The following is a 25,547-nucleotide window of genomic DNA, read 5'->3' on the forward strand; positions in this document are numbered from 1 at the left end:
ATACTTTGTATTGAAATTTATGTAATTTGTTTTCTTAGAAGCAATCTTGTACACACATTCTTGTAATCTCATTAAATGAGTTGTATTCCGTGAGTGACTAGGGCATAGTTAGAATTACTCGAGAAGACATTGACGGGTAGGCTTTGTGTGTCTGTAATCAGTTTGGTTATAGTGGATTAAGTCGTTGTTGATAAGGCAAAATCACCTTGGCGTGTGGACCGTAGGTATCTTAGTTAACAGCGAACCAGGACAAAAATAATTGTTTCATTTGTTTTTATTTGTTGTTTATTGTTTCTTGTATTGGGTTGAAAAAGATTTCATTTTTAGAAACCCATATCAAACTCCCTTTTCTTGTGTTTCTTGTCACCTTCATATTTAACCACCCGCATGGAACCTAGTAGTGTAGGTCACTAGTAGGGTCCCTCACCTTACGTGAGTTTGTCCCTTAAACAGCCTAAAAATCATTGTACAAGGCTACTCATAACTTTAATTTATCTCTCACCATATTCGAGTAATATACCTACTAGGGTCTCTTAGTCTTTCTACCCCTTCAAGGGGAACACGCACACATGTAACACCCTGTTTTTTTATTAGATATTTTATTATGTTTTAATGGTTTAAATTATGGATTTTAATTATTTATTTTATGGTTGGGTATTGGCGGAGTATGTATCCTTGAGTTACGGGTATAGAGGGATGATAGAAGTAAGTAGAATAATTTAGAATTGTTTTGATAATTAAAAATAATGTTTTATTTATTTTTATTATATTATTTAGTGAAGATAAAATAACTGGGTCAAATATGAGAAATTGAGAAAGTTAGTGGGAGGAAGGAATATGAGATAATTAAGTTTAGGTCAAGTTGGTAATTTGGAAAAGTTTACCCTAAAAATAAAAAGTTAAGAGTGTTGGTGTAAGCCCTAGAGGCCAATACTTTTGGTACTTGTATCAAATTATTTATTAATAATAAAAGACTTTTTCTTTGTTATGTTTGTTTAATAAAGTCCCTAGAATAGCTAGTCCGTTTAATGTATCGAGTATGACTTAATCATGAGATCACATTAAACATAAGGACACTATTCTTAAAGTATCCGTAGTCAAACTTTATTGTGAAGTGGGATAACATTAAGGCATGAAGACTATTATGTTTATAGACTGATGATCACATCTCATGGATCATGGATAAAGAGTTATCAAGTCTTAAACATAGGTATGAATATTAAGAGTAATATTTATACTGGATTGACCTGCTATGAGAATACTATATAGAATGTTATGCAAAGTGTCATAAGTTATTCTCATGGTGATAATGGTGTATACCACCCTTCGACCTGAAACCACTATGGATCCTAGATGTAGAGTCGAGTGCCTTATTTCTGATCAAACATTGTCCGTAATTAGATGACCATAAAGACAGTTGATGGGTACTCCACGAAGCATGCTAAGGGACATGAGTGACCTAGATGGAATTTGCCCATCCTGCGTAACAGGATAAATGTCTATGGGCCCAATATTGAACTGGACAAGGATGACATGGTATATGCCTTGTGTTCAATATAGACATAAGGGAAAAAGGGTAATTATACACATAATTATTATCACAGAAGGATTTGTCATATCACATGACATTTTTGTGTCTTGGGTAGCAGTGATGTGTTGCTAGATACCGCTCACTGTTTATTATGTTAAATACGTGATTTAATATAATTGTCAATGCCGTAAAAACCTATAGGGTCACACACAAAGGACGGATTGATGAGAGATAGAGTAATTAAGGAATACTGTAATGTACGGTGCCCTTAAGTGAATTATAGAACATCGTAAGGTACGGTGTACTTAAGTAGAATACGAAATATAGTAAGGTACCACGCGCTTAAGTGATTTTGGCATATTATAAGATATGGGCCATATACACTTGAGTGGGTTTTTTAGCTTGCAGCCCACACAAGTGGTTCTATAAATAGAACCATTGTGTAGAAGCATTGTAACAGTTGCAATTTCGTTTTCTCTCTCTCTCTCTCTCTCTCTCTCTCACCTAAAGCCTTCATTCGTAGAAGCTAGCACTGAGATTGAAGGAATCCGTTTGTGTGGATTGAGTAGAGGCGTTGTCATCGTTCAACGTTCGTGATCGGTCCGTAGATCTGCATCAAAGGTTTCAATCGTCACAAGAGGTAACGATTCAATCAATGATCATGCCCATTCGTAAGGATCACTAAAGGAGAAAATTTTAAATTCTGCTGCGTTTTGGATCGCCCTTCTCCTTCAGTGGTATCAGAGCCACTTACGAAACCATGCATCTGATAGCTGTTTATTTTCTATATTTTCTGTATTAATACGATTAAAAGACAGAATGAATCAAAGAATAAACGAGTAATTAAATTGAGATCGATCAAGTTATATATATGATATAAGTAATCCTGATGCAAAATACGGTATATATGATATATTGTTTCTATTTAATTTATTCAAACACTTAATGGTTGTTTTCCTTTGAGCGATCAATGGTCGTTTGCTTCTTGATCCGACATTAGTATGGTGAAGCAATGATGTGTTGATCAATCATACTGAATTAACAATCGAGATGTGTTTGACGGTCTGAAATTGGTGCATTATGGTTAATGACGGCACAAGGGTTGTGTTGTCAAAGAGTTATGCATTAGGGTTAATGACGGCACAAGGGTTGTGTTGTTAAAGAGTTATGTGATTAGGGTTGTGACTGCGCAAGAGTTGTGCTTTAAAGTATCAAGTGTTAATGCGAAAAACGACGTCGATTTCAAATGAATTGTTCATTAAATTTTTTGGCCAGGGGCACTGCCCCCTTGACCCCCGTCCGCTGAACGGTCAGCGGAACCACCAACCGCTGACCGGGCAGCGGAACCACCGTCCGCTGACCGGACAGCGGACCCCCGGCTAACTCTGCGTAGTGTGATCGGTCGCCGAAATTTAATTTGGTTTTAATTAATTAAAAGAATTAAAATTATTAATAATAATAATAACGTGTTTATTATTATTGTCTTGTGGTGGTCGGTTATGGCCTTAGTTTTCCTTTATTTTGTTTTGGGTTTTAAAATACGACTTGCGTGTCGTGCCTCTCTTTTAATCTCTTAATGTAACTTCTTTTCTCATCTCACTCCCTCGTATGTAAAACGAGTTTCTTTTATGTAATGTAATGTTATGAAGAAAGAGAAGAATTCAATATCAAAGGAGGACAACCTTGAAGATCTTGCTTGGAAAAGCTTAGATCGTTATTAGGTTAACTTAGGTTCTCTCATTGGCTTGGGAGAACAATTGCGCTAGGGGCCATAACTGTTTCATTATGTATGTATGTTGACGCATGTGAATGTATGTTTATGCATGTGAGAGACGATTTATATGATAAATAAGCCGGTGAGATCAGAATAATTGCAAATTCCCTTAAATTAAATATTAAGTTTATGCTTTCCAAGTTTTAGCACTCATCAAGACTAGTATCGGATAATGTAGGTTTTGCCTACGCAAGGTGCATGTTCTATATTAGTAAGGTGCGATGGGATAATTGTAATATCCAATTGTTAAAATAATGGGTCAAACTTAACTAAACAAATTATAATAAGATTATATATGTTTAGAAGCAAGAGTTAGAAATGATCCATGTGATGGATTGGAATAAGGAGTTATTCACCCAAATAAAATATTTGAGAGTTGTATTAGATACAATTGGAAGGAGTTCCTACCTAAATAACCTATTTTTGTGTAATCCGCCTACGCGGACTTAAAACAAAGTGAAATATGGATCTCGACCCACTAGAAAATCTTCCAACGGAATTTTCCGAATCAAATGGTGAGGGTCATTTGTTTTGAGTAAAATAGTGGGAGTATATTTAATTAAAGGCCTAATTAAATATGTTATTGATACATATATTTCATTATTTTCATGTAGATTACTATGACAACAAACACCTCTAACAACATTTTGCGATCAATCCTTGACAAGGAAAAATTGTCTGGGACAAATTTTCTGGATTGGCACCGAAATTTGAGGATTGTCCTCAAACATGATAGAAAGTTGTACGTCTTGAAGAAACCTGTTCCTGAAGAGGAACCTCCTAGTTCTGCACCTAAGGCAGAAAGAGATGCTTATAAGAAGCATGTCGATGATGCCAATGAAACTGCTTGTCTCATGCTAGCTACCATGAACTCAGAGTTGCAAAAGCAACATGAGAACATGGCAGCGTTCGATATGATCGAACACCTGAAGATGCTCTATCAAGAGCAAGCAAGGCATGAAAGGTTTGAAGTTTCAAAAGCCCCTTTTTAAGGCAAGTTAGCTGAGGGAGCCCCTGTAGGTCCCCATGTGCTCAAGATGATTGGGTATGTGGAAAACCTTGAGAGGTTGGGTTTTCCCCTCGGAAAGGAACTTGCGACTGATTTGATCTTGCAATCGTTGCCAGATAGATTCATTCAATTTGTCCTAAATTTCAATATGAATGATATAGACAAATCTCTTCCTGAACTGCTAGCCATGTTAAGAACTGCTGAGCAGAATCTGAAGTCAAAAGGGAAGTCCATTCTGATGATCGGAAATGGAAAGAGACAGAACAAAAGGCCCACCAAGCAGGGTGATAAAGGGAAAGGCAAGGAAGTTGCCAAACCCAAACTCATTGTTGCTGCTTTGAAGCCTAGTGGAGGCATAGCAAAAGAAGGCACCTTCTTCCATTGCGGTAAGACCGGACACTGAAAGAGAAACTACCCAAAGTACCTGGAAGATAAGAAGAATGGAGTAGAGACTTCAACTTCAGGTATTTTTGTTATTGAAATTAATTTATCTACTTCTGCATCATGGGTATTAGATAGTGGATGCGGTTCTCACATTTGTACCAATGTGAAGGGACTAAAAAGGAGTAGAGATTTGGCAAAAGGTGAAGTCAACCTACGAGTTGGCAATGGAGCAAAGGTTGCTGCTTTAGCTGTAGGAATTTATGTATTGACTTTACCTAGTGGTTTAATAATTCAGTTAGAGAACTGTTATTATGTACCTGTAATTAGCAGGAATATTATTTCCGTTTCTTGTTTGGACAAGTTTGGTTTTTCATTTATAATAAAGAACAATTGTTGCTCAATTTATTTGAATGATATATTCTATGCTACTGCACAAATGAACAATGGACTATATGTCCTTGATCTTGAAATGCCTATTTATAACATTAATACTAAAAGGATGAAACCTAATGAGTTAAATCCAACTTACCTTTGGCATTGTCGATTAGGCCACATAAATGAGAAACGCATTTCCAAACTCCATAAAGATGGACTCTTGGACTCTTTTGATTATGAATCATATGAGACATGCAGATCTTGTTTATTTGGAAAGATGACAAAGTCTCCATTCACAGGAAAAGGTGAAAGAGCTAATGATCTTTTGGCCCTCATACATACTGATGTATGTGGACCACTGAACATACCAGCCAGAGGAGGTTTTCAGTACTTCATCACATTTACTGATGATTTTAGTAGATATGGTTATTTGTATTTAATGAAACACAAATCAGAGTCCTTTGAAAAGTTCAAGGAATTCAAGAATGAAGTACAAAACCAACTAGGTAAGAATATTAAAACTCTTCGATCAGATCGAGGTGGTGAGTATTTAAGCCTAGAGTTTGATGACCATCTAAAAGAGTGTGGGATCCTATCCCAACTTACTCCTCCTGGAACACCCCAATGGAATGATGTATCTGAGAGAAGAAATCGAACCCTGTTAGACATGGTCCGATCCATGATGAGTCACGCCGATCTTCCAAACTCCTTTCAGGGACATGCACTATTGACAGCAGCTTACACACTTAACCGTGATCCATCCAAAAAGGTTGAGAAGACACCATATGAGATATGGAGTGGTAAGAAACCACATATGTCTTACATGAAGATTTGGGGTTGCGAAGTTTATGTAAAACGACAAATTTCAACTAAGCTTGAGCCTAAATCTGACAAATGCTTATTTATGGGGTATCCTAAAGAAACAAGAGGGTATTACTTCTACAATCCTTCTGAGGGCAAAGTGTTTGTCGCTCGAACTGGAGTGTTCCTAGAAAAGGATTTTATTTCCAAAGGAATTAGTAGGAGGAAAGTAGAGCTTGAAGAAATTCAAGAATCAAAAAGCATCAATACACCTATGGAGGAATTAGAGCAGGAAACGCAAGTAATTATGGAAGAGCAACCTGCTCAAGTAGAACAAGACCAACGTAGGTCAAGCAGGATACGTCACCAACCTGAGAGATATGGATATCTCATAACTGATCAAGGTGATGTATTACTCATGGATCAAGATGAGCCTGTGACCTACCAAGAGGCCATAACTGGTCCCGAGTCTGAGAAGTGGCTAGAAGCCATGAAATCTGAAATGGATTCCATGTACACAAACCAAGTTTGGACATTGGTAGAGCCTCCTGTAGGAGTTAACCCTATAGGATGCAAGTGGGTCTTCAAAAAGAAGACTGACATGGATGGTAAGGTACATACCTATAAGGCAAGACTAGTTGCAAAATGTTGATTCTAAGTGTTGGCAGCAATTTTGGTAAAACAAAGAGTGTTCACAAGATGTCATGTGTGATGTCATGTGTGATGTTTTGAAATTTGGTATGCTAATTCCCAACATGTTGCATGATTTTTGAGGCTTGGTTTGGTATTTTTAGCATTTGTCATTTCTGTTTTAGACACATGAATGTATGGTGTGACAATGTGTGTCACACAATTTGATGTCATACTTGTGCATTTTCATTTCTAGGTCAAATGAACTCTGTTGATTCTAATTTTTGGCATGATGATTGTGTTTGACATGTTGTGTGCACATAAAAAATTTCATGATTGTTTGATTTATTTCTGTTTTAATATGGAATTTTGATTCTTGAAGTCCAAATATGTGCATTGTGATTGCCTTTGCCTTATCATGATTGGTTGATGGATTTGCCTTGTGATTTAGGTTTGGTCCTTTTTAGGACATGTTCATGATGGATTAATTGAGCTTCATGTTGAATATTGGTTGCTGTTTTGACTTTTTACTTTGCCTTTGACCCTAGCCTTGGTGCTAGTGGTTTGTACTCATCTTTTGAGTTTTGCATTTCAGGTTCAAGCTTATAGTCCTAATGGTTGGTGTTGATCTCATACCTTGAGATGCAAATTCTTTGTCCACTAACTTTTGTTGTGTGTAGGTTCACTGAGTGTGGTGGAATATCTTGAATGCTTGAGTCATAAAGCTTGACTTGTGTGCCTATTGAGTTGTAACACTGTGATTGTCTGTTGGTTGTTTGTCTGAGTACAATACTGATTGTTTTGATTTTCTTACAGGTACTTTAGTAGCTTTAACTCATTGCTTGAGTTGCTTTGCTTTGGTTGTGGTTGGCATACCACTTAGGTAATCCCTCTAACTCCATGTAGTCTGGAAGCCATGTCGTTTATGTTTGGCAGGCATTTGGCTGAAGTCCTCCTTAAGAGGCAATGACTGTGTTTGTTTACTTTTGTGCCATGCACTTCAAGTCCTCCTAAGTGAAGAGGCAATTGGCAGATAGAAGGGATGTGCAATCCATCCCCTGCTATTCAGTTGAGTCTTTCATCTTGCTCGCATTACGTGCTGATGCATTTTGAATAAACACCCAAGATCTTGTATATAGAGTCAGTCAAGTGGAATAGAGTCCCACATTCTGGACTCCCACGTCTTCATTGATTTCAAGCTCACCCAGGCCCGGGTTAAGAGCTATGAGGTCTTATCCTCATCACCTGTCATCTGCTCACCCTGACGGTCAATGTCAGTGGTTAAGAGAATCAGATACCCTTCCAGCCGGCTTGTTTGTCGAGGTTGATATGACCCCTTGACTAAAGCCTTACCCTTGATGTTTAAGCCCCCTTGTTGGTGTGTTTCCTTCATGTTATATGTGTTTGTGTGGTGTGATTGTATCCCCCTAGGATTGCTAGACTTCGCATAGTCTCGTTTGCATGTCAATTAAGGTAGCACGGTTCCTTTGTCTAGGACTTCCTTTCTTGCGTGAGCTTTCCTAAAACACAAACAAACTCTATCCCCTCTTAAGGACACGTTAACTCCTTCTACTACAGGTGAGTAAGTCTCCCAAGGTCGAGCATCCGGTAGATTGCATAGTAACGTTGTTCATCTAAAAAACACAAAACCAAGTAGAAATAGTTTAGCCGAACTACGGCAACTCTGATTCTCATGTTCAGATGAGATACGTAGGCACGAGATGCGATGTCTTGTCGAGTTTGAATAACAACTAACTTTGATCCTTTTCTCTCGCCCCCGTTGTGATTGATACCTTCCCTTTCTCTTGCCCTAGTTGCAATCGAGACCTTTCTTCTTCTTGTTTGTTTGTTTGGAGTCTGATGTAAGTCCAGCGATTGGCATTCGGTTTCCTGTTTGCGTTTCTTTGTTTGGAGTCTGATGTAAGTCCAGCGATTGGCGTTCGGTTTCCTTTTTGCTTATTTGTCCGGAGTTGGATGTAAGCCCATTGATTGGCATTCCGTTTCCTGGTGTGTGTTTGCTTGGACGTCTCAGCGTCTCTTTTTCAGTGTCTTTGTTTTGGCGTGCGTTAGCCGAGCTACGAGTGCTCTGATTCTTACTCTGGTTAGAGAAGATACGTATGCATAGGATACGATGTCCTAGCGAGCACGTTCCCCATTTCCCCGAACTACGTCGACTCTGATGTTTGTGTCTGACAAACTACGTAGGCTCAGGATGCGACATCCTGCCGAGTCCGCTTCTTCCGTCTTTCCTGTGTTATTTCATTCCAGTTTTGTGCAGTTTTTGAGCAGTTATTTAGCAACCTTATTCTATTCTTTCTGAGCGTGGATCCCATCGGGTACGATGGATGCGTAGGGGTGCTAATACCTTCCCTTCGCATAACCGACTCCCGTATCTAGCAATATCTGGTCGTGATACCATTCCTTTCCAAGTTTACTTCGAGCGTTTCCTTTCCCTTCTTCGGGATAAATAACGCACGATGGCGGCTCTGTGTCTTTTTCCCGCCGGTTTTTCGCATAATGCGACACAATCCCCATAGACCCTGTGGATCCCACTTTTGTCAATGTATGTTGACGCATGTGAATGTATGTTTATGCATGTGAGAGACGATTTATATGATAAATAAGCCGGTGAGATCAGAATAATTGCAAATTCCCTTAAATTAAATATTAAGTTTATGCTTTCCAAGTTTTAGCACTCATCAAGACTAGTATCGGATAATGTAGGTTTTGCCTACGCAAGGTGCATGTTCTATATTAGTAAGGTGCGATGGGATAATTGTAATATCCAATTGTTAAAATAATGGGTCAAACTTAACTAAACAAATTATAATAAGATTATATATGTTTAGAAGCAAGAGTTGGAAATAATCCATGTGATGGATTGGAATAAGGAGTTATTCACCTAAATAAAATATTTGAGAGTTGTATTAGATACAATTGGAAGGAGTTCCTACCTAAATAACCTATTTTTGTGTAATCCGCCTACGCGGACTTAAAACAAAGTGAAATATGGATCTCGACCCATTAGAAAATCTTCCAACGGGATTTTCCGAATCAAATGGTGGGGGTCATTTGTTTTGAGTAAAATAGTGGGAGCATATTTAATTAAAGGCCTAATTAAATATGTTATTGATACATATATTTGATTATTTTCATGTAGATTACCATGACAACAAACACCTCTAACAACATTTTGCGATCAATCCTTGACAAGGAAAAATTGTCTGGGACAAATTTTCTGGATTGGCACCGAAATTTGAGGATTGTCCTCAAACATGATAGAAAGCTGTACGTCTTGAAGAAACCTGTTCCTGAAGAGGAACCTCCTAGTTCTGCACCTAAGGCAGAAAGAGATGCTTATAAGAAGCATGTCGATGATGCCAATGAAACTGCTTGTCTCATGCTAGCTACCATGAACTCAGAGTTGCAAGAGCAACATGAGAACATGGCAGCGTTCGATATGATCGAACACCTGAAGATGCTCTATCAAGAGCAAGCACGGCATGAAAGGTTTGAAGTTTCAAAAGCCCCTTTTTAAGGCAAGTTAGCTGAGGGAGCCCCTATAGGTCCCCATGTGCTCAAGATGATTGGGTATGTGGAAAACCTTGAGAGGTTGGGTTTTCCCCTCGGAAAGGAACTTGCGACTAATTTGATCTTGCAATCGTTGCCAGATAGATTCATTCAATTTGTCCTAAATTTCAATATGAATGATATGGACAAATCTCTTCCTGAACTGCTAGCCATGTTAAGAACTGCTGAGCAGAATCTGAAGTCAAAAGGGAAGTCCATTCTGATGATCGGAAATGGAAAGAGACAGAACAAAAGGCCCACCAAGCAGGGTGTCGCATCCGCGAAAAACAACCGGCGGGCTTGAACAACACAACACAGAGCCGCCACCGTGCGCTATTTATCCCAAAAGAGGGAAAGGAAACGCTCGAAGTAAACCTGGGAAAAGCATGGTATCGCGACCAAATAGAATGGGATCGGGAGTCGGTTATGCGAAGGGAAGGTATTAGCACCCCTACGCATCTGTCGTACTCGACGGGATCCACGCTCTAACAGATAGGAAAAGGTTGCTAAAACAAACATCACACACACACACTGAAGACAACACAGGTGGGAGAAGAGGGGAGATGGCTCTCTAGGATATCGCATCCTATGCCTACGTATCTCGTCTGGAACGAGAATCAGAGCTACCGTAGTTCGGCTCACGCACGCCGAAACAAACACACGCACAAAAAGGCAAACATGGAACCCGAACGCCAATCGCTGGACTTACATCAGATTCCGAACCAAACAAACCCAACACAGGAAACCGACTGCCAATCGCTGGGCTTACGTCGGACTCCACACAGACAAACACCAATAGGATACGGACTGCCAATCGCTAGGCTTACATCCATATCCTAACACACAAGAAAGAAACAAGCAACAAGCTACTAAGGAGTCTGGCACTCGAGCCTAGCAACTGTCAAGCAAACACACACAAAAAGAAAAAGAGTGCCCGGAGAGATCTCGTACGACCTCCTGCCTACGTACCTCATCTGGTATGAGGATCAGGCCAACGTAGTTCCCCTGAACAGGGGAGAAAGACTAGCCTAACCAGATACAGAGGGAGACACAACTAGGGAGACTATGACTCGAGCCTAGATGTTATCATGCATATCATCCCTAAGTTAAGGTTGGCTATCTACCTTGCTCAGGCAGCAAGCTAATCCTAAACAGGCAAAGCAAAGCATGCAAGCATAATCAAAACAAAGCAAACATTCACAATTAGCACACACTATATCCAGACAAAGTGGGCTCAAACAAAGGGTTAGGCTGCAAAAGCAAACCAACTGTATCAGGTGATGTTAGCTCTTAACCCTAACATTGAGAGTTAGGGTGAAGCAGATGAAATAGGAAGTGAGGGGTGTGCCTCACAGCTCTTATCCCTAGCCAGGGAGAGCTTTAGACAAAGAAGTGTGGGTTCAGAAAGTGGGAATCCTTCTACACTTATGACACTGACTCAATTGTACAACTGTACAAGGATCTTGGGTTAGGATCCACAATGCATCAACACCAGTTGTGTGAGCAAAGGGATGACTCAACAAGAATAACAGGAGATGGATTGCACATCTCTTGTATCTGCCAATTGCCTTAATCAAGGTCTTTTCCTGCTTGGGGACAAAAATAAACAAGCACAGGCATTGCCTCTTAAGGAGGACTTCAGACAGGTGCCTGGCCAAGTAACAGGCCAGGTCTTCCAGACTACATGGAGAAAAGAAATTCTACCTCAATTGGTTTATTACACAACCAAGCAGCAGCACACGCAAGTTCAAAATGAACTATAGCAACTAAGGTACCTGAAATCAATCCAACATAATCAGTACACCAGACAAACAAAAGTCAAACAGAAAATTACAAGTCCACAGCACAAACAGATAACAAGCATCAATGCACATAGGTGCAAGCCACAAGGCCTAAGCATAAGTCTCAATGCCTACAAAACAAACTCAAGTTAGTCATAAACAAGCAATAAACTAATCCTAATTGAGTGCACATCATCAAGCATAAGCAATTGTGCTCTTTGACCTGAAACAAAGCTCAAATGTGAGAACACAAACCACTAGTACAAGACTAGGGTCAAAATGAGAGCAAAAAGTCAAAACAGAACATGAAACTTATCCAAAATCAAGATCAATCAATTAATAATCAAATCCAATTGGTCTCATGTTCATATCATCAACCATTATCATTTCATGAGGCAAAGAGTACAAAGCATGCAATTTAGAACCTCATAGGACCAAACAGAAAGATCCAATTCAAATCAGCTCACAAACAATTCAATAAATTCCCAAAAAATTCATAGATAAACAGAACTCATTAAAGGATCACCACACCAAATTTCAGGCCATTTGGACAAAGGAAAGCAAGTCAATTAAATTCCACAAGTCAAGCCAGGTTCAAACAAATTCATACAAGGCACCAAAACATGCATCCACTTCAATCAACCATAAAACAGAATTGGCATAATATAAATGAATGACACCAAAGCCATGGCACACTTCAAGATGTCTACAATCACTCCACAAAATTTCAAGTCCATCCAATACATATCCAGAATTTCACAAAACATATAAGATCATGACTCATAAAAGGTTCACAATTGGTCAAACAGGGAGGAAAATCTCAAACAAATAGGAAACACATCCAAAAATTCCAGAAAAATTCACATGTGAACCTAACATCCCTAAGCATCATCATGCAAAAACTCAGCTCATTTCAAGTTCACATGGCATGGCAAATAAAATCAGAAAGTTAGGCAAGACATGGTGTGACACAAATTGTCACACCCCCAAAGATCATAGCATATCTCACAATCCAGGAACTCAAAAATCACAAACTACATACCAAAATGCTCCTTAAGATGTCTAGATCATGCACACAAAATTTCAGGAATTTCCAATTAAGCATCATCATTTCATGATCAAAATACCAAGCAAGGTGCAACAAATGACATGTATGAGCAAACCCTAGGCCATTCCAAAAATCACACGTGCACAATTTCCACAAAAATCACCAAAAAATACTAGAGATTACAAGGATCATGGTGGAAAAAATTTCAGTTAATTTGGACAATTATTTCATGAGATATGATTTTTTTTATGAGTGAAGAAAATAAAAAATGCATGTGGAATGGCATGTACATGTGAAGGCATATGAGAAAAAAAAATGGAAAAGGCAAAATGAAAAAGTGCTGAAGCTAGAATCGAAGCGTGTTCCTATTTGAAATCCTGGCGCGCTAACACCAACAACATGTACAGTAGCGAAAAACTGGATCAAAATCAGCATTCTAGAAATTTTTCAAGCTTCATCATGTGTTCTTCATACATTCATCACTCAAGAACAAATTGTCACCAAATTCCACAAACCATATATCATTGGAAAGATCTCTCAACGTACATCATGAATCTATAATTTAATTAACCTAATTCTTGCTAATTAAAGAGATTCGAAGCAAAACATTATCATGCATGAAACTTCAAATCAACATAACTTGTTCGTTTCTCAACCAAATTTAATGGAACAAAGTGCAGAATGACCTACTAAGAAAGATCTACAAGAAGCATCAAACAATTTCATGAATTATCAAACTCGAAATCTGACCTTCTTTGAAGCACAGGTGTTGAATCGCGCGTATCAAGCCTTGGAATGTGAAAACAGAACTTCTATGATGCTTGGATAGGTGAATGGAACAAGGTTTGTTGCTCAATTACGCACGATCTTGATGAAATCTCCATTTGCCATTGTTGCACCTCACTTTAACAGTCCACGATTTGGCTTGATAGTGATGAAATCTTGCTTCAATTAGCTTCAAAAATGCATGTAGATGATGAATGGATGAAGATCTTGGCAAGGCTTGTGAAGAAATTGCAAAAAAATGAAAGAAGAAGTTGAAGAATTTTGGAGATTTTCAGATCTAGATCTTGATTCTGTTGTTGCTAATTAGAAAACAGTTACAATTTAGTTTATATATGTGATGTTAAACACGTTTCTAATCCTAATTAGTGTAATTACAATGGATTAGTGAAAATCAAGTTTTCATGCTAAATGGCAATTTGGTCAATTCACCCACACATGTGCAATGCAATGTAACAGTGCCAATTTCTGGTTTGAGCAAGTTTTAAAACATGTTTGTGAGCTGATGCAAGTGGAATCATGTGAAAACAAGGCTTATTTCTCAAAAACACATTTTTCCCTCCAAATTTCAAAATTGGTTCACTTGAAAAATGGACTTTTTATGTGATGAGTTTTCATGACAGGTAATGCTTGTTTTGGATAGGGGACATCAAAATAATTTTGCTCAAAAAAACCTCACTCCATTTGGCCTTGTGAATCAAAAGTTATGCCCCTTTGAAATTCAACTTTTTTGGACAATGATCAATCCATAACTTGCCAACCACACATGCGAAATCCATGTTCTTGGACTTTTTGGAAAGTTGAGAGCAAGACTTTTGGACATGTAATTTTGAGGAGAAAAACTTTCCATTTTTGGCAAATTTCAATTACAAGTCACTTTCTATTTTTGGAAAGTTTTCATCTGACTTTATTTTCTTCATTCTTGATGTTTGAAATGTCAAATGAAACTCGTTTAGACATGAATGAAGTGTCTCTAACCCTCTCCCACCTCCAAATCCATCAATTCAGGCACAGTTGACCACAGTTGACTTTTTCTAACTGATAGATGAATTGGCTATGCACTGATGATCTTGAGCTTCAAACTCCTGATGAAATGGCTCAATGATGAAACCCTAGCTTCCACAAGCTCATTAAAACCATAAAATGATCCCCATATCCATTGAAAACCTCATCTCCTTCACAAGCCCTGATTAGGACAATGCAGATGATTAGGGTTGACCAGAGGTCAAAACCCTAATCCCAAGGCATCTGATCAAGCATAATGAATCTCTTGGTAATGATAAGACCATGATGATGATGATGTACCATTTCAACCAAGATAAAGCTCAACCCCCTTGAGGCACCAGGAAACCCTAATTTGTAATACAAACCCTCAGATGGCTAGTGATCCATTCAATGAAACCCTCAGGCTTGAATCTCAACGTCTTTATCTTCTGACCAAGACCTAGGAGGATGACTTGCTTGTTGCCACACGATATGCAAATATGTAATGACTAATGACCTACCAATGATATGCAATATGTTAAGCTAGTCCCAAGAGAGGAGGGCAAATTTTGAGGTGTTACACAGGGTGATAAAGGGAAAGGCAAGGAAGTTGCCAAACCCAAACTCATTGTTGCTGCTTTGAAGCCTAGTGGAGGCATAGCAAAAGAAGGCACCTGCTTCCATTGCGGTAAGACCGGACACTGAAAGAGAAACTACCCAAAGTACCTGGAAGATAAGAAGAATGGAGTAGAGACTTCAACTTCAGGTATTTTTGTTATTGAAATTAATTTATCTACTTCTGCATCATGGGTATTAGATAGTGGATGCGGTTCTCACATTTGTACCAATGTGCAGGGACTAAAAAGGAGTAGAGATTTGGCAAAAGGTGAAGTTAACCTACGAGTTGGCAATGGAGCAAAGGTTGCTGCTTTAGCCGTAGGAACTTATGTATTGACTTTACCTAGTGGTTTAATAATTCAGTTAGAGAACTGTTATTATGTACCTGTAATTAGCAGGAATATTATTTCTGTTTCTTGTTTGGACAAGTTTGGTTTTTCATTTATAATAAAGAACAATTGTTGCTCAATTTATTTGAATGATATATTCTATGCTACTGCACAAATGAACAATGGACTATATGTCCTTGATCTTGAAATGCCTATTTATAACATTAATACTAAAAGGATGAAACCTAATGAGTTAAATCCAACTTACCTTTGGCATTGTCGATTAGGCCACATAAATGAGAAACGCATTTCCAAACTCCATAAAGATGGACTCTTAGACTCTTTTGATTATGAATCATATGAGACATGCAGATCTTGTTTATTTGGAAAGATGACAAAGTCTCCATTCACAGGAAAAGGTGAAAGAGCTAATGATCTTTTGGCCCTCATACATACTGATGTATGTGGACCACTGAACATACCAGCCAGAGGAGGTTTTCAGTACTTCATCACATTTACTGATGATTTCAGTAGATATGGTTATTTGTATTTAATGAAACACAAATCAGAGTCCTTTGAAAAGTTCAAGGAATTCAAGAATGAAGTACAAAACCAACTAGGTAAGAATATTAAAACTCTTCGATCAGATCGAGGTGTTGAGTATTTAAGCCTAGAGTTTGATGACCATCTAAAAGAGTGTGGGATCCTATCCCAACTTACTCCTCCTGGAACACCCCAATGGAATGGTGTATCTGAGAGAAGAAATCGAACCCTGTTAGACATGGTCCGATCCATGATGAGTCACGCCGATCTTCCAAACTCCTTTTAGGGACATGCACTATTGACAGCAGCTTACACACTTAACCGTGATCCATCCAAAAAGGTTGAGAAGACACCATATGAGATATGGAGTGGTAAGAAACCACATATGTCTTACATGAAGATTTGGGGTTGCGAAGTTTATGTGAAACGACAAATTTCAACTAAGCTTGAGCCCAAATCTGACAAATGCTTATTTATGGGGTTTCCTAAAGAAACAAGAGGGTATTACTTCTACAATCCTTCTGAGGGCAAAGTGTTTGTCGCTCGAACTGGAGTTTTCCTAGAAAAGGATTTTATTTCCAAAGGAATTAGTGGGAGGAAAGTAGAGCTTGAAGAAATTCAAGAATCACAAAGCATCAATACACCTATGGAGGAATTAGAGCAGGAAACGCAAGTAATTATGGAAGAGCAACCTGCTCAAGTAGAACAAGACCAACGTAGGTCAAGCAGGATACGTCACCAACTTGAGAGATATGGATATCTCATAACTGATCAAGGTGATGTATTACTCATGGATCAAGATGAGCCTGTGACCTACCAAGAGGCCATAACTGGTCCCGAGTCTGAGAAGTGGCTAGAAGCCATGAAATCTGAAATGGATTACATGTACACAAACCAAGTTTGGACATTGGTAGAGCCTTCTGTAGGAGTTAACCCTATAGGATGCAAGTGGGTCTTCAAAAAGAAGACTGACATGGATGGTAAGGTACATACCTATAAGGCAAGACTAGTTGCAAAATGTTGATTCTAAGTGTTGGCAGCAATTTTGGTAAAACAAAGAGTGTTCACAAGATGTCATGTGTGATGTCTTAACATGAGATATCCTATGTACCTGCTGGAGTTAAAGAACATGTGCAAGCAGGATTGTTTCAGAATGCCACATACAATGACAAGGCTTCTGATATTGGTTGTACCTGTTGGAGCTTAAATGGAAGACATGTTCATGCAGGATTGTTTCAGATGACATACACAATGTCATGGTATCTGATATGGCTGTACCTGCTATAAAAAGAAATATGGATTATGCAGGAATTTTCCAGGATGTCAGTCCCGATGTCATGACATCCTGTACACAGAATATTCAGGATGAATGTCTGGTGTTTTGTGATTGCATAATTAATGGCAATCATTGGTTGATTGAAGATATGGCTAGCTGGCGCATTCAATCAAAAGATTTGGTGAATATATTTGGTGAATATACAGTTTCCAAATATGGAGATCTTTTAGGAAATAAAAGATTGAAGACCTTGATTGTAGCAGAAGAATTCTGCCAGCTCTGTGACAGCAAAGGAAAAGCTTGCTGCGATTTCTGAAGGCCCAAATCCAGTTGGGTGGTTAGGTTATAAATAGCAGATTGTAACCTAGGTTTTATAAGCCTCAAACAATGTAAAAATTAGGGGTGTGTGTGAGGTAAACCTCCCAACCTGTGGGAAGGTTACCAGTTGTTTCTCAGTGCTTGAAAGCATGAGATTATTTGTAACTCAAAGCCTGTAGGCAAGGGTTGTTATGTTCTTGAACGAAGCTGTGAAGCATGTTCAAGTTGTTTAAACATTACATTGTAATTGTAGTGATAGGAATGGAAACTGGAGGTTTCTATCTAGGAGTTCCTAGGTATAGATTGCATTGGGTAGGGATTAAGTGAAGAGTTGTAAACGGGGGAGTTTAACTCTGAATTAATACTGCTAATAGTGGATCTTCTTCCTGGCTTGGTATGCCCCTAGAGTAGGTAATGTTGTACCGAACTGGGTTAACAATTACTGGTGTTTTTACCTTCTGCACACTATATTCTGTCTGTTATAACTCAGTCTGGTTTTAGTCTATTTATGAAGGGAATAACAGACCTGACACATAGCCTGCAGTCTGAATGCAAAACAGAATGTTATGACATTCATCATTGACTGCTAATACTGATGTATAGACTGGTTGGTCTGTTACAGTTCAACCATCTGTAATGTTGGAACAGGTGATGTTCAAATCAATGTTGAGACATCATGCTGATAACTGGGTAGGATCAATAAACATAAGTGTTATGTTTGATCTCTACTGTGTCTTTATACTAGATGGACAAAACTGGATGTTCTTCTGTCCATGGTGGTATAGTAGCAGATGTCATGACATCTGTGACTGTGTGCATATGAGTATTGGGTTTTAATTTTTATAACTGTCTTGTTGTATTAGTAACAATGTTGGATCAGATGTCATGACTTCGTGTAGAACATCTGAACTCTGACTATACCAGAATTTCAGTTGGTATCAGAGCAGGCATCATGTTCTGTTTCTGGATGAGATCCATGGGTGATACTTTCTGGTATCTTGCAAGGAGTTATGTCAGTACTGTTGTTGAACCTATGGAAGGTTTTGTGATTCCCCTGAATGGTCCCTTGAATTAGGTGGATGGACTATTCATGACAGGATCTGTGTGTACCTGCCTCTAGAGGTTGGGAATTGGCCTTTGTGTGGGACAACCGTGCCAGTATTGAAACATATTCAAACTTGGTATGTTCTTGGAGGCTGATCTGGTATAGTGTGTGGTCATAGGTTGAGTTGTATTATGATTTCCGCTGCATAATATCTGGCAAAACTCAAACTCTGATGTAGTTTCCCCTCATGTGGATGAAAGACTGTTGTATTCAAGAGTTCATCATAATCTACTAAAGATGTCAAAGATACTTGAGTCTCCTCAAGTCCACTCATCATGACGTTTTCACTTTAGGATGGTAAGGATCACCTGATCACTGATTCCTTTACTCTCTTGGGTAGTGTATATGAAGACCTTGAAGACTTTCAAGGAGGGTCTGTTCTAAGGAGGTGGAACTAATGTTCTATGTGATGTTAGAACATGTTGTTCAACAAGTATGCAGCTACGGGTTGAAGAGCAGATGTTTTTAGGTGTCAAACAAAGGGATACTTTTGTTTAGAACCTACTCCTGACCTGGAAGAGGAGACATCTGGGTGTGCTAAGTTGACAAGGGTAGGGTCAACTGTGTGTGTGCTCAAGAAGGTCACTTTGAGAAGTCTGATCTCTAGAAGTGGAGCTGGTTGAGATGTGACATTGTGCAACCTCATGCTGTCTGTCTTATTCCCATATATTGATCAGGATTGGATAGTTGCTCCTTGAAGTACTATGTTGTGTTGGAAGACAAGTCCCCTGGATGTTAGAAGTCAATAATGGGGTAACCTGATTGCTATATCATTTAAGAGGATTAGGACCATGAATCTTGTTATTCAAACACCACGCTCAGAAGTGGCAGTTCTTTCAAGGAGTGAAAATATGAAGATTCAGAGGGTGGTTGATGAAGTATGCTCTGGCAATGCATACCTACTATTGACTGATGTGGTTTTATTTCACTAGTACTTATGGTCAGCTGGAGTCTGATTGGTGTGATTGGAGTATGTATAGGTTTAAATCATAGAGTTAGTTGCCACTGGTAGGGATGGTGTATGTCATGTTGAGACATTTGTGTGCAATGCATGGATATTGGTGTGGAGTTTCCATGATTGTTAATTTGAGGGGGAGTTTTGGTTAATCTCCTCACGTTCGGTTAGCTTAGGGTCTGGTTGGCTGTTGACCTATGTCACATGGGTTCTGGTTGATGTGTGACACATTTGCAAGAAAGGATTCATCTCTCTCATTCCTAAGTGTGAATCTAATCTGGAAAGATTCTCAAAACTGTTGAGGTGCTTGCAAGTAGAAGATGTGGACACAAGAAGAGTATTTTCAAAATATTCTTATGGTGGAAGTATCTGAAAGGAAAATTGGGAAAGGATTTAAGATCTTTGTCTACTTGTGCCAAGTACAAGTAGTTAATTGATTATCCTTGGAGCTCAAGATAACTGATGTTTTTAAAGATGTTGGAACATCTCGTCTTCAAGACCCTGTGAAGAATCACAAGAAGGATAGTACCTTGGGTTATGATCTATCACTTTGGTGGCAGCAACAACATATGATCTCTGAAAAGGTTTCCTGGCAAGAAACATGTTCAGCCTTGGTGTGTACAAGAAGAAGAAAACATCATAGTCCTGATGGTGGTTACTTGGATCAGTTCACTTCTGATCTAGGTAAGGAAGTGCATTAGCTAATGCACATTGTGGAGTCAAGAATAAGTGGCATCGGTCTTGACATCATGGAAACAGCTTTGCTTTAGGAAGTGGAATCCTTGGTATAGCTGAAGGGATAGTTTCTAACTGGTCCTTCTAAAGACTCATGCATCAGAGTGTCTGATGTCTTTGGAGAAGAAGCAGGGATTCATCAAGGTGTGAGCTTGGATGACTTAACTGCAAACCTGCAGGATGGAGGATGTTTACTCAAACTTGGTTCCACAATCAAGTCTATGAGAACATTGAACTCTTGTTCTGTGAAGGGAGGAAGCTCTTTCAAGTGGCAGAAGAAGGAGCTGAATTCAACAGCTAAATGTCAAAACACAATGTTATGACATTTGGTTCAACATCAGAATCTTAGTTGGTGAAGTGGCACATCAACTTGAGATAGAAGGGTCTACAGGGTTGTAGATTGGATACTTCAAAAAGGTCGTTCTCGTTGCAGTTCTTTGGAGTTGCTGGATAGAGAGGATGTTACATGTTCATGTCTTAGAAAATTTAAGTTTTGTTCAACATGTAGCTTGAAGTTCAAGTCTCACTTGGAAGGTCAGAATATCTTTGGGAGAAGTCTGATAAACGTGGAGAGGTTAAAAGAATGGCATTTGACTTTTTCATATGAGGATTCATGAAGGAGGTAATCAACCAGTGGCACTTGGTCTATCTCAGAAGTGAGTTCGAAGAATCAAGATAATCTACATATGGCAACTGATTATTCTTGAAGATAGTCTGAGACGAGTTACTTTTGAGCAGAAAAGTAGTAAGTTGAAGATAAAAGGAGGTGTTTTCCAGTCATCTCTTGGAGCTTGTGGAAGGAGTTTTTAGCTATATATGGAAGACTATCTCTTGTAATGGGATGAGCATGTATATGTCCAAATTTGTGTCTGGTTTCTTGTGGATCAAGCTAATGACTCAGTGATAGCTGAAGATTATCAGATGGTGTTATGTTGTGAAGGATGTCCTAACTCATGTTAGAACATTTTGGTGAAGTGGTTTTCTGTTCTGGTTGGAAGAGAGATTGACACAGAGTGTGGATGTGTTCAGCCAAGAGGGTTGAACAGAGGGTGTGCTCTTGAAGACATGAAGATGCGTCTTATGTTTTCCATTCATCAAGTGGTCTGGGTTCTCTTTGAATCTGGAAGTATGTGAAGGCCCAACTTTGGGGTGTTGGATATGTTCATGTGTGATCTCCAAGTTTCAAGAGGAGAGTTGGTTGTTCATGACAGGGGGAGTTCTGTCTTTGCACTGCAAGTAATCATCAAGCTTATGGTCTATGGGTTCTCAGATAACAAGGTATGGCACCTTGTTAGTTAGTGGGATGCTGGGGTGTGTGTCAAGGCTGAGTGAGCAGAAGAATGTCTGACCGGATGTCATGACATTACCTTGGAAAATTTGTTGTGTACTTCCTGAATATTCTATTTTAACATGCTTAATGTTATAACATCAGTTTTAACTTTCTCTGCTAGGCTAATAGACATTTATTTTGTTTGATTGGTCACCTTTGGTCAATTTTGACTAAAAAGGGGGAGAAGTGCTTGATATGGAAGTTGGATGTGGCTGAACAGAAGTACAACTATTATTGAAAGAGGTGCACAGGTGCTGATGTTGAAGCAGATGTCAGTATGACCGTCTGGCTGGTACAGGTGTTGGAGTTACAGTAGCTGTTATTTGGTGAATGCACAGATTTAGGGGGAGAAAAAGTACCCTTGTGCATTGTGCATTTGTGTGTCTTACTAGTTGCATCCATAACTAGTAATTCTGATTGTTGCACAGATTTAGGGGGAGGAGAAATACCCTTATGCATGTGTGTATTACTAGTAGCCATAGCTAGTAATTGTTTTGCTTCTGCTGCTGATTAAACTTCTATTATGTTGTTTAATTGCTGATAGTTTACCTTGTGAACAAAAAGGACAGATATATGTTTTAGCCAAAATTTGCCAAAAGGGGAGTTTGTTGATTCTAAGTGTTGGCAGCAATTTTGGTAAAACAAAGAGTGTTCACAAGATGTCATGTGTGATGTCTTAACATGAGATATCCTATGTACCTGCTGGAGTTAAAGAACTTGTGCAAGCAGGATTGTTTCAGAATGCCACATACAATGACAAGGCTTCTGATATTGGTTGTACCTGCTGGAGCTTAAATGGAAAACATGTTCATGCAGGATTGTTTCAGATGACATACACAATGTCATGGTATCTGATATGGTTGTACCTGCTATAAAAAGAAATATGGATTATGCAGGATTTTTCCAGGATGTCAGACCCGATGTCATGACATCCTGTACGCAGAACATTTAGGATGAATGTCTGGTGTTTTGTGATTGCACAATTATTGGCAATCATTGGTTGATTGAAGATATGGCTAGCTGGCGCATTCAATCAGAAGATTTGGTGAATATATTTGGTGAATATACAGTTTCCAAATATGGAGATCTTTTAGGAAATAAAAGATTGAAGACCTTGATTGTAGCAGAAGAATTCTGCTAGCTCTGTGACACCAAAGGAAAAGCTTGCTGCGATTTCTGAAGGCCCAAATCCAGTTGGGTGGTTAGGTTATAAATAGTAGATTGTAACCTAGGTTTTGTAAGCCTCAAACAATGTAAAAATTAGGGGTGTGTGTGAGGTAAACCTCCCAACCTGTGGGAAGGTTACCAGGTGTTTCTCAGTGCTTGAAAGCATGAGATTATTTGTAACTCAAAGCCTGTAGGCAAGAATTGTTATGTTCTTGAACGAAGCTGTGAAGCATGTTCAAGTTGTTTAAACATTACATTGTAATTGTAGTGATAGGAATGGAAACTGGAGGTTTCTATCTAGGAGTTCCTAGGTATAGATTGCATTGGGTAGGGATTAAGTGAAGAGTTGTAAACGGGGGAGTTTAACTCTGAATTAATACTGCTAATAGTGGATCTTCTTCCTGGCTTGGTATGCCCCAAGAGTATGTAATGTTGTACCGAACTGGGTTAACAATTACTGGTGTTTTTACCTTCTGCACACTATATTCTGTCTGTTATAACTTAGTCTGGTTTTAGTTTGTTTATGAAGGGAATAACAGACCTGACACATAGCCTGCAGTCTGAATGCAAAACAGAATGTTATGACATTCATCATTGACTGCTAATACTGATGTATAGACTGGTTGGTCTGTTACAGTTCAACCATCTGTAATGTTGGAACAGGTGATGTTCAAATCAATGTTGAGATATCATGCTGATAATTGGGCAGGATCAATAAACATAAGTGTTATGTTTGATCTCTACTGTGTCTTTGTACTAGATGGAAAAAACTGGATGTTCTTCTGTCCATGGTGGTATAGTAGCAGATGTCATGACATCTGTGATTGTGTGCATATGAGTACTGGGTTTTAATTTTTATAACTGTATTGCAGTATTAGTAACAATGTTGGATCAGATGTCATGACTTCGTGTAGAACATCTGAACTCTAACTATACCAGAATTTCACAAAAGGATACAAACAAATTCATGGGGTTGACTATGATGAAACCTTTTCACCAGTTGCAATGCTTAAATCTGTTCAGATTTTACTTGCTATCGCTGCATATCATGATTATGAAATATGGCAGATGGATGTCAAAACTGCTTTCCTTAATGGGAATCTTCTTGAGGATGTATACATGACACAGCCTGAAGGATTTGACATACCAGAAGAAGCCCAAAAGATATGTAAGTTACAAAGATCAATCTATGGATTGAAGCAAGCTTCCAGAAGCTGGAATCTTCATTTTGATGAAACGGTAAAACAATATGGATTTATCAAGAACGAAGATGAGCCTTGTGTCTACAAGAAGGTTAGTGGGAGCATGATCATTTTCCTGGTATTATATGTAATGACATATTACTCATTGGAAATGATGTCCCTACCCTACAACAAGTAAAGTCTTGGTTGGGGAAATGCTTTTCTATGAAGGACCTAGGTGAAGCATCCTATATATTAGGAATCAGAATCTATAGAGATAGATCACAAAAACTGCTTGGCCTAAGTCAGAGTACGTACATAGACAAAGTGCTGAGACACTTTAATATGAATGATTCCGAGAAAGGATTCATACCTATGCAACATGGCCTGTGTCTATCAAAAACATAATCCCCTTCAACTAAGGAAGAAAGGGATCGCATGAATAAGATTCCATATGCATCTGCAATAGGATCTATCATGTATGCCATGTTATGTACTCGACCAGATGTCTCGTATGCTTTAAGTGCAACGAGTAGGTACCAATCTGATCCTGGTGATGCCCATTGGGTAGTTGTCAAGAATATCCTTAAGTATTTGAGAAGGACTAAGGACTCATTCTTGATATATGAAGGTCGGGAAGAGTTGGTTGTAATTGGATACACCGATGCTAGCTTCCAGACAGATAAGGATGACTTTAGATCGCAATTTGGTTATGTGTTTTGCTTAAACGGTGGCGCTGTGAGCTGGAAAAGTTCAAAGCAAGATACAGTTGCTGATTCTACAACCGAGGCCGAGTATATTGTTGCCTCAAGTGCAGCAAAGGAAGCTGTTTGGATCAAAAAGTTCATTAGTGAACTTGGTATAGTTCCTAGCATTGTGGATCCCATTGGTCTCTATTGTGATAACAATGGTGCTATCGCACAAGCCGAGGAGCCTAGATCTCACCAATGATCCAAACACATACTTAGGCGTTATCACCTCATTCGAGAGATAATAGATAGAGGAGATGTGAAAATATGCAGAGTACCTACACTTGACAATATTGTTAACCCACTGACAAAGCCTCTTGCGCAGCAGAAGCATGATGGTCATACTAGATCTATGGGCATTAGGGGTATGCTTGATTGGCTCTAGTGCTAGTGGGAGATTGTTGGTGTAAGCCCTAGAGGCCAATACTTTTGGTACTTGTATCGAATTATTTATTAATAATAAAAGGCTTTTTCTTTATTATGTTTGTTTAAAAATGTCCCTAGAATAGCTAGTCTGTTTAATGTATCCTATGACTTAATCATGAGATCACATTAAACATAAGGACACTAT

The sequence above is a fragment of the Lathyrus oleraceus genome, chromosome 5 (assembly GCF_024323335.1).
Source record: "Lathyrus oleraceus cultivar Zhongwan6 chromosome 5, CAAS_Psat_ZW6_1.0, whole genome shotgun sequence".
NCBI lineage: Eukaryota > Viridiplantae > Streptophyta > Magnoliopsida > Fabales > Fabaceae > Lathyrus > Lathyrus oleraceus.